At 45.6% G+C, this 10451-nt stretch overlaps 1 long non-coding RNA gene across 1 annotated transcript; it reads left to right on the top strand.

The window, feature by feature from the left end:
• The first annotated feature begins 1836 nt into the window (after positions 1-1836).
• LOC110285641 lies at positions 1837-9909 on the top strand. The gene is made up of 3 exons (XR_002377073.2): positions 1837-3148; positions 3259-3398; positions 7859-9909. It is a non-coding gene; the product is annotated as an uncharacterized LOC110285641 (long non-coding RNA).
• Positions 9910-10451: the final 542 nt, after the last annotated feature.

Below are 10451 nucleotides of genomic sequence, written 5' to 3'. Positions count from 1 at the left end.
AGGCAGGCGGATTTCTGAGTTCGAGGCCAGCCTGGTCTACAAAGTGAGTTCCAGGACAGCCAGGGCTATACAGAGAAACCCTGTCTCGGAAAAAAAAAAAAAAAAAACCAAAATAAAAATTAAAAAGTGTGTGAGTGTATTGAGGTGGAGGGGGGCGGGTGAGAGGTGCCCATGCCACACCACCAGTGTGGAGGGCAGGATAATAAGTGGGTGGTTCTCTTTCTACCAAGTGGGCCTCAGGGAATGAGCACAGGTCCTTGGACTTGGCAGCAAGTGAGTTACTAGCTGTACCATCTTCCATCTTGCCAGCCTTTTTTTAAAGACAGGTCTCACGGTTTATTCTAGGCTGGCCTTGAACTCACACAGGTTTGCTTTGTCCCTGCCTCCGAGGCGCTGGGGTTAAAGGAGTCTGCCACCACGCCCGCCTTTTTCGTTGAGGTTTTTTGTTGTTTGTTTTGGTTTTTTTTTAGATTATTTTCTTTATTTACATTTCAAATGTTATCCCCTTTCGTGGTTTCCCCTCCGAAAATCCCCTATCCCCTTCCTCCATCCCCTGCTCACCAACCCACCCACTCCTGCTTCCTGTCCCTGGCATTCCCCTATACAGGGGCATAGAACCTTCACAGGACCAAGGGCCTCTCCTCCCATTGATGACTGACTAGGCCATCCTTTGCTACATATGCAGCTAGAGCCATGAGTCCCACCATGTGTTTTCTTTGGTTGGTGGTTTAGTCCCAGGGAGCTCTGGAGGTACTGGTTGGTTCATATTGTTGTTCCTCCTATGTGGCTGCAAACCCCTTCAGCTCCTTGGGTCCTTTCTCTAGCTCCTCCATTGGGGACCTTGTGCTCAGTCCAGTGGATAGCTGTGAGCATCCACTTCTGTATATGTCAGGCTCTGGCAGAGCCTCTCAGGAGACAGCTATATCAGGCTCCTGTCAGCAAGCTCGTGTTGGCATCCACAATAGTGTCTGGGTTTGGTGGTTGTATATGGGATGGATCCCCAGGTGGGGCAGTCTCTGGATGGTCATTCTTCAGTCTCTGCTCTGAACTTTGTCTCTGTAACTCCTTCCACGGGTTTTTTGTTCCCCCTTCTAAGAAGAATCGAAGTGTCCACACTTTGATCTGTATGATAAGAACTTCGTTGAGTTTTATTTAGATTATATTCTGATGCTATCTATTCTAGCCATTCTGATTGAACTAGCCTGCGGAAGGGTGCTGCTGACAGTGCAAAGCCAGCCCTGACCACGAGGCGGAGACAAAGCACTTCTCAGTGAGAGTGTTCCACACAAAACCTGATGTCACTGCCAACTCCCATTTATGTAATATAAAAATCAGCAAAAAATGTGGCAAGAGCCAGGCGTGCACACCTGTAATCCCAGAATTTAGGAGGTTGAGACAGGAGGATGGCAAGTTTTAGGCTTAGCTGGGGCTACACAGCTAGACCCTGTCCAAAAAGAAAGGTAGATGAGATTATTGTTGGTCCTGTTGCTTGCCCTCCAAAGAATTCTTGTCATCATTGGAGAAAATTCCAGGAACTGATTTTAAAACTAATTTGTGACTACAAATGTATCTTATTCATCTAATTACATGGCTTGTATCTGCAGATATTTTTCACCATTTTTCTTCCTAAGTGTCTGCCAAGGCTGCAGGTACCTATACTGGCCACTGTTTTCTTACATGTGCTATTCAGTGTTGCAGATCTGCCCCACCCCAACTCTGGTTTTGTTGTATCACACACATTTGAATACATTATTTTTCATCCAGTTTAAAATATTCAGGTTTCTCATGAGACACCTTTGACCTATGTGACATTTAGAGATATATTCATTTTGGTTTGTTTTGGGTGGTGATGTGCCTTTTGTTTTTTGCAATTCTAAGATGGTAAGCCTAGTCTAGTATGATCTTCGACTTGGTGGACTCAAAAAAAAAAATCCTCCTACCTCTGCTGGCAAGTATTTGGGTCTAACAGCATGTATCACCAGTTTAGAAATATAGCGTGCATTTGTCAACTATTTAGAGGTTTCCCAGCTATGTTTCTGCTATTCTTAGTTTAATTTCACTCAACTCCAAGATCATGCATTTGTTTGCTTCCAGATAGTGTCTTGCTAGAGGCCAAGCTTCTAGCTCCCAGTCCTGAGTGCTGGGATGAGAGGTGAGTGCCATCATGCCAGGTGCCGACGCCTATTTTGTAGGACTTTTGTTTTTAAGCTTGTTTAAGGGTGGTTTTCAGTCTGGAATGTAACCTCAGTGAATATTTTATCTGAATTTGAGAGTGATGTTCACCCATACTTGTCGGATGAGTGTTCTTCAAATGTCAACAGATCCAGATGACTAACGGTACCGGCTAGGACCGGCTAGGTTCCACTTGGCCTTGTGCATTTTCTCTCTGATAGGTCAATTACTGTCTGGTGCGTTGCTGGAGTATTGAGCGCTAATGGATTGAGCCTTTTTGTGTTTTCGTTAAATGGTTTTCTGTTCCCTTGGATATTTTGACTCCCTGCTGTTCAGCTTGATCATATTAATGAATGTAGGTCTTTTTGGATAATAGACTGCATTTGTTTTGTGTGGTGCTCCTTTTTGCCCCTGGTCGTTTTCCTTGCACCAGCTGGCCCTGTGTCTGGAAGCTCGGAGCTTGCTCTCTTGGAGTCCTATCCCTGAAGTCGCCCATCCTCTGGGAGGCAGACGGACATCTTCAGCCTCTGAGGCTGATTTACAAACAAGAGTTGGTGGATCCACAGAACAGCAGCCCGGAACTAGGGGCAAGGGTCACATGTCCAGTCAGAAACAACGCCCTCCTTCACCCAAATTGCTCAAAACTGTTGTTGGCTCTTCTTCAAAACTCTTGATGTTTGGCAATACCGTGTGCACTTTGACCATAGCGCCCAGTGCCTTGTTGAGCAGTTTTCAGTAGACTTTCGCTTTGCACAAACATCTCTGAGTGATCCAATACCTCCTGCAGCTCTGGCAAACTCTGGGTCAGCCCGGAGTCCCTCGAAGCTGGAACTGAGGTCAGAGAAGCCCAGGACAGCCACGAAGCTGTGGGTCCTCGCGCCTAACAACCACAGTTTAGGATTCTGATACGTTACCAAACCGCCATCCAGAAAGGAATTGCAATTTGGACTTCTACAAGAAATCAGAAACAGTAAAGGTAGCCTGAAAGCCACACCCAAATTACCTGCAACCATCCAGGATGCTGAGCAGACAAGGGTTTGTGGGAAGGGGGCGTGGCTAAGCACTCATGGATTCTCTTCTTTTCAGAACAGCCTCGCTGCCTGCAGGGGTGCCTGAGGCCCTGAAGTCCAGAGCTTTGCTGAGTTCATCACTTGGGAGAGTAAACCTCCAATGGTCTGCCGGTGCAGTGAGCATTGCAACCTGAATCATTGTAAATCATATTTGCAGTGAGTCCTTGTTCATTCCTTCAGTGTGTGTGTGTGCGGGGGGGGGGGGGTCGTCCTTGGATATTATTTTCCAGGAGCTATCATCTATCTTGCTCTTGAGATGGTGCTCACAGAGAAGGATAGGCTGGATGGCCACCAAAGCCTAGGGACTGTCCTGCCTTTGCCTTGCCAGCACTGGGGTTACAAGTGTGTGCTACCAGGCCTGATTTGTATGTGTGCTGGGGATCAAACATGAATTGTCAATTGAACTCCCTCCCCATTCTGCTGTTCAGAGCTTTTAAGTACTCAGCAGGGGAATGAATTGCAGGTACACCTTGCTGACTTAACCTCTCTCTTTCAATTTCATAAATATATTTATTATTTAAATTGTGTATATGAGTGTGTATTGAGTATGTGTGTATAAAAAAAAGTATGTGTGTATGAGTGGATATATGAATAAATGCTTGTGTATGAGTGTGTATATATGTATGTATGTGTGTATGAATGTATATTGTGTTATGAGTATGTGTGAGTATGCATATGTAACTATACATATACACATATGAGTTAGTGTGTATGAATGTGTTATGTGTATTGTGTGTATATTTATGTGCGTATATGTATATGTATGAGTATATGTATGAATGAATGTGTATGTATATGTGTGTACATGTGTATGTGTGTGTGTGTGAGAGAGAGTGTGTGTTTTCTTAAGCCTAAGTCATGTCTCCAACCTTTCTCTGCAGTAGCCTGCTATGTAGTCCAGACTGGTTTTGAATTCAAGGTGATCCTCCTGCCTCAGCTTCCCCAGTGATAGGATTACAGGATGAGGCACAAGGCCTGCCTACTCATTTGGGTTTTCTCGTGTTTGCTGAAAAGCTAACATATATCAGGTTCCATGCTGCTATTTCTCCTTGCAGGGCCTGTTTATTCTGAGGTTGACCTTTAAACTTAATCTCTGCTGTTATGCTAGTGAGGTTTGCGTTGGCAAGTGGAGGTAAATGTCCACATTCATGCTTTGATGACTAATGGGAAACATCTCCAACCTCTTACGCACATTAATTCACTGTTTAATCTGGTGTCTGGTGCCCTTAGGCCAACACTCAGCTCTGTTGAATTGAAGTAAGAGGGCATCAGCCCTGGACTCACATACTCAGCTGGTCTTTAATTTTATGCTGTTTGCTGTTGCTATGTTTATCACAAATTCAACATCTCTTTCACATTTTATAAATAGGTGAGGTCGTAAAACCTGATCTTTCACACAATCACACTAAATCTGTGTCAAATAGAGTAGGATCTCTCTCTCTCTTTCTCTCTTTCATGTTTTTGTTAAATATATTTGTGTATTACACACATTAGGAGGAAAAAAAACCAAACCTTTTAAAGGTTTAAAAGAGGGGCTGGAGACATGGCTCAGTGGTTAAGAGCACTGACTGCTCTTTCAAAGGTCCTGAGTTCAATTCCCAGCAACCACATGGTGGCTCACAACCATCTGTAATGAGATCTGATGCTCTCTTCTGGTGTGTCTGAAGACGACTACAGTGTACTCATAGACATCAAATAAAATAAATAAATCTTTTTTTAAAAAAAGTTAAAAAGAAAGCACAAAAATGTATAATTTATTGGAGCACTCACTGATGGAAGATTTATGACAATAAATCTTGCATATGGCCTTTGTTCTGCATATCATTCTCATACGGTTTATATTTCCAGCCCAAGTAAGTACAGTTAACAAAAGTTAAAGCCAGCCAGGAAGTGGTGGCCCACACCTTTAATCCCAGCACTCAGGAGGCAGAGGCAGACAGATCTCTTTGGGCCAGTTTGGTCTACAAAGAGTGTTCTAGGACATCCAGGGCTGTACAGAGAAACCCTGTCTCAAAACAAACAAACAAACAAACAAACAAACAAACAAATTAAGGCCAGTATTCCACCCCTGTTTGTGTGTGTTTCCAGATGGGCATGTGCACATATGTAACCATATGGGCATGTGCATATATGTAACCATATGGGCATGTGCATATATGTAACCAAATGGGCATGTACATATATGTAAGCATATGGACATGTACATATATGTAACCACATGAGCATGTGCATATATGTTACCACATGGGCATGGGCATATATGTAAATGTCAGATGTTCATATTTGGTATTTTGTGTAACTGTTCTCCACCTTAGCTTTGAAGATTGGGCTATCTCACTGAAACTTGCCTTCTGGCTAGGCAGCCTCCTGTGGCCTCACCTACCTTTTAAAGGGGTGTTAGGGATCCAACCTCGGGTCCTCAGACTACTGAAACAAGCCTAATACCCAGCCTTTGCTCTTATTTGTTCCTTTCTGAGACAGGGTCTTTCTATGTAGTCCAGGCTGGTCTATGGCTCCTGAGTAGGTAGCTAAAGAGACTGAGCTTAACACCATGATTCGCTTGCATCTTTAAGTACTAGCTTTAGTCTCCTTTATTTTTCCCAGTTAAAGTTTTGGGTTCTTTTCTTCTCTTCTTCTTCTTCTTCTTCTTCTTCTTCTTCTTCTTCTTCTTCTTCTTCTTCTTCTGCTTCTGCTTCTGCTTCTGCTTCTGCTTCTGCTTCTACTTCTTCTTCTTTCCCTCCCCCTCCCCCTCCCCCCTCCTTTTTTTTTCTGAGGCAGGGTTAGACCAGGCTGGTCTTGAACTCAGAGATTCACCTGCTTCTGCTTCCTGAATGCTGGGATTAAAGAAAGGGGTGCGCTACCATGCCTGGTTCTTAATTTGTTTTTTAAGTCAGAGTTTTGAGATGCTTTGTTCAGGAAGGCCTTGGACTCGAGTGTTCATCTGGAGTAGCTGGGATTAGCTGTGTGCCCTGCTAGGTGTAGTTAGATTCAAATAATGGTCAGAACCTCAGTACCTCAATGCCCAAATAACTGTTTCTCTCAGGTTCGCTTGAGTGCTAGAGACAGAAACTGTTTCAAGCTAAGAGAAACCCAATGGGGTTTGTTTGTTTGAATACTGAACATGTTATGGGTTCAGTCAGTGCTAATGCTCCAGTCATGGCTCGATGGCCCGATCAAGGTCATCCGACTATGTTAGATCTGAATGTTCTCCTCTTCACCCTCCCCATACCTTATCACAAACTTTGACTCATACAAATGAGAGCCAGGTGCACACTCCCAAGGTAGAGGGAGGGAGGCTCAGGAGTTCAAGGCTAGCCTCAGCCACATAGTGAGTCTCAGACCAGACTGGGTTACACAGGCTGTGTCTCAAAAATAATTTTTTTTACCATGTCCCAATTATCTTTATTTATTTGTAACCTATCCTTAATTATACTCATGATCTTTTCCTCCCTTCAATTTGCATATGGGGTAACCGACCTATTCGCTAACCCAAGCTCATCAAAAATAAATTATTTGGCCAAGTCATACCTTTATCTCAGTACTCGGAGGCAGAGGTGGGTCTCCAAGAATTTGAAGCCAGCCTGGTTTATACAGTGAGTTCCAGGACAGCCTGGGCTACATAACAAGATACTACCTCAAAAAACAAAAAAAAAAAAACAAAAAAACAAAAACAAAAAACAAAACAAAACAGCAGCAACAAAATATTATTAGCTGACAATAATATTTAATCAACCATTCAATTAAGTGCCACTTAGGTAGCTCTCTCGGTAGGTAATTCTTTTTCTTATAATGTCTCTCTGATAGCATAAATAAGAACTACAGAAGGAAATGTATCTGATAATTTTATAATCATAGAACATTTCACTGGTCCCAATTTCAAAGTGGGGAAATCCATGTGTTTGATGGACTCCCAAAACATATTATGCATTTGATCCCTAAAAGAATCTGTATGCAGGATGGATGCTGGACCATCCTTAGCAGCTTCGGGAACTCAGCCTTTTCCTCCCTGATCCCTCCCCCAAAATCTTTGACTTGGGGAGCCTTTGGGCTGAAATCTAAGGCCTCAGCCAGAGCAGAGAAAAATGTTGACCGACCCCCCACCCCCACCCCCAGCAGCCTTGAGATCGGCAGCCTGGGAATCACTTTGCCCATTGGTCTCCCAAGCCTTGGATGCCTGACAGTGTCAGAAAGAGAAGCCAAGGAGTACAGAGATGGAGGTGAAGGTCGGGGGACAAAGCATTTTGTGGACTTGCTGGTGCCTGGCTTATGCTAACCAGCAAAGAGAAGTGATGGATAGCCAGTGCTTTCGACGATGGCTCTCCCAGAATGCAGAAAGCAGAGAGACCCTGGCCCAAGAGAGACGGAGGCCATCTCCATTCCCAAAAGAGCTCACAGGAAAGGTGGCCTTGGCCCTCAGCTGCGCAGAGCAGAAGGGTAGAGAGCGCTGCTCAGAGCGCGGTAGAAGGGCCCTCCAGCAGGTCTTCATGTTCCCCTGCCCACCTCAGTCCCTGCCAGGCAAGTGGCATAGTGACTGGCTCCTGCCCGGGGGAAAGACCCAAACTGAATTCTTTGTGGCTTACTCATGTCTTGCTCTCTCCTGCTGGGTTACTTTACAGAATCTACTCTTTTCCAACAAAGGCCGATGGATCAATCAATTGAAAGCTGAGCCCAGCAGGTGAGGGAAAACTCCCGTCTTTGGCATGGCACGTGTCCACTCCTCAAGCCCATGGAGATTCGGACTGAAGGGTTCCAGAGATCGCGTGGTGAGGCCGTGTGGAGTTTGCCATGCAGGGGAGCTCCCAACACCAAGCATCTGCCAGCAAAGAGCCCAATCTGGACCTTGGAAAACTGTGTCCTCTCTTCCCAGGTGTTCCACTGAGCCACTGACTTCTCCGGGAGTCATTCAGATTCTAATCATAGCCCTTGAAGCAGCCATTTCTTCCTGTGCTTCGGAAACTGAACTTGCTAAAGCAGCTAGGATTGGTCCCCTGGTGGTCTTGGCCAGTTCTTGGACAACAAGGCTAGGTCCTTAGGCAGAGTCTTGAGCCAGTACAGGTCCATGCTTCCCAGTAGGGATGGATTTCTTTTCGGACATACATCGTAGAAACTGGTATGTCTGGAGCTCCATCACTTGCGCTATACTGCCTGGGCAGAAGGAAAGACCACAGGGAAGGCGGTGGCTGTGCCGGGCAGGGAGAACTCACAGCTATTGTGCTCCATGGAACAGCCCAGACCCTGCCATCCGGCACGGATGTTTTGTTTAGTCAAGGCTGGCTGACCCCGAAGCGGGGAATTATTATTGTAACATGTGTTTGGTGTGGAAGGGCGATGTTGGAAGACAATGGGAGGGGAGAGGCATCTTATTGCTGTCTGGGTGGGTTGGAGCTGGTAGGAGCTTCTGCCACTCTCCTCTGCTCTATCTCCTTGTCCTGGGATCCATGCTGTTCCTCTAGGAGAAGCAATGAAAGGTCAACCTCAGGCTGCTGAAAACATGCCCCTTGAGGTTATCCGATGGCCTAAGCTGTATCCTATGGGATGGGAAAGGTGTGCTGTTGTTGGTGGGATCATCTGAAGGCTGCCCCTTCAAGAACCAGGGTAGCTAGCTGTGCAGCTAGCTCAGAGTTAAAACGAGCCCGGGAGAAGACATAGGAAGCCATTGTCTTGTTGGATTTTCTGGCCCATTAAGAAGTCTGGACTGTAACCTTGAAGACAGGATGTGACCCCCACATAAGTTCCTCACCTTGATGACCCACATGAATCCATGGGTCCATCACAGTGCTCTCCAGAGCTCATCTCTCACTGGGACTGAGAATGAAAGAATTGGTCTTTGAATGTGTTCTCACCATAGCCTCATAGGAAGAATGTCACATCTCCTGTTCGCCACCTCTCTGGCAGTTCCCCTGAATCTCTGTAGGTCAGAGGGCAGGAATCCACTTGTCAATGCATGTTAAGTACCAGGCTTTGTGCATCTACATGCGGAGAATGCCAGGCTGTCCCACAAAGTACCCTGCTGGTTGTAAAAGATGGAATTTGCTGTTGAAGTCACAGTTTGCAATCTTGATGTTCACGCCAGCCTCTGAGGGTTTATCTGCCTTGAAGGCTGTCAGGACAGTGCACTTCTGGTCGCACATTAGACACTACTGTTGGAATTTGCTTCAGGCCTCTGTTTTCTCTCCCACTGCCACGAGGCACCGGGTACCCAAATACCTCTTTTCCACTAGCAGGTTTCATAAGAAGGCTGATTTCCCAGTGTCGATCATTTGGGTCACTCTTGTTGGGATTGTTGGAGTCTTCGTGCATCCTTAGCTCACAGGATGTTCTCTGGATGGTAGAGGCGTGCTTTGCATTGAGGATGCAATGGGTGGACATTGAGAATGCTGGGTTATCTTGGCTGAGGATCTTCAGCAGCTGCCCATGTGGGGTCTCTCTTTCTCTCAAGCAGATATGGCTGAGGGGCCCTGCAGCTTGTCCAGACCTGCCGGTGGGCCTCAGAGTTAAGGCACAGGGTGGGGTGGGGAGGTGGGGAGGGTGAGCCTAAGTTTGAGAAAGGTGTGCACTCGTTTCAAGTCACCTCAGGTGAGAGCCGAAGGTTCACCTGGTGAAGTTATCTTTATAGTAGAAATAAACGCACTGCTGGACCAAAAAATAAAAAAAATTTTTTAAATAATTTTCAAAGGAAAAAGTGATTAAAAGAAAAGAAGTGAGAAGTATGAAAGATTAAAACTAGGGAGAGCTAAGAGGAGCAACAAACCAGTCCCAGCCAGGACTCACAGGGGATTGTAAAATGTTTGCGACTGTAAAATGACAGTTTCATACAAAGTCACTTGCATGGCAAGGCTGGGGTATCAGTAATAGAATTCTCAACTGGCCCCTTTGCTTAGAGGAAACTATACAAGGTCCCAAAGGGCTTTTTTTTTGTTTTGTTTTGTTTTTGTTTTTCCAAGACAGGGTTTCTCCGTGTAGCCCTGGCTGTCCTGGAACTCACTCTGTAGACCAGGCTGGCCTCGAACTCAGAAATCCGCCTGCCTCTGCCTCCCGAGTGCTGGGATTAAAGGCGTGCGTCACCATGCCCGGCTCTGGGGCTTTTGTTTTTATGTGGGTTCTGATTACCAATACTTACCTTATTAGAAATGACAACCCATAAGATTCTTCAATGGCCTTCTCATCTCTAGTTTGCACGGGGCTCGCAGTGTTTGGCTTTTTTCAGAG

This window comes from Mus caroli, chromosome 19 (assembly GCF_900094665.2).
Source record: "Mus caroli chromosome 19, CAROLI_EIJ_v1.1, whole genome shotgun sequence".
NCBI classification, from domain to species: domain Eukaryota; kingdom Metazoa; phylum Chordata; class Mammalia; order Rodentia; family Muridae; genus Mus; species Mus caroli.
This window is presented reverse-complemented; position numbering and strand designations above follow the sequence as displayed.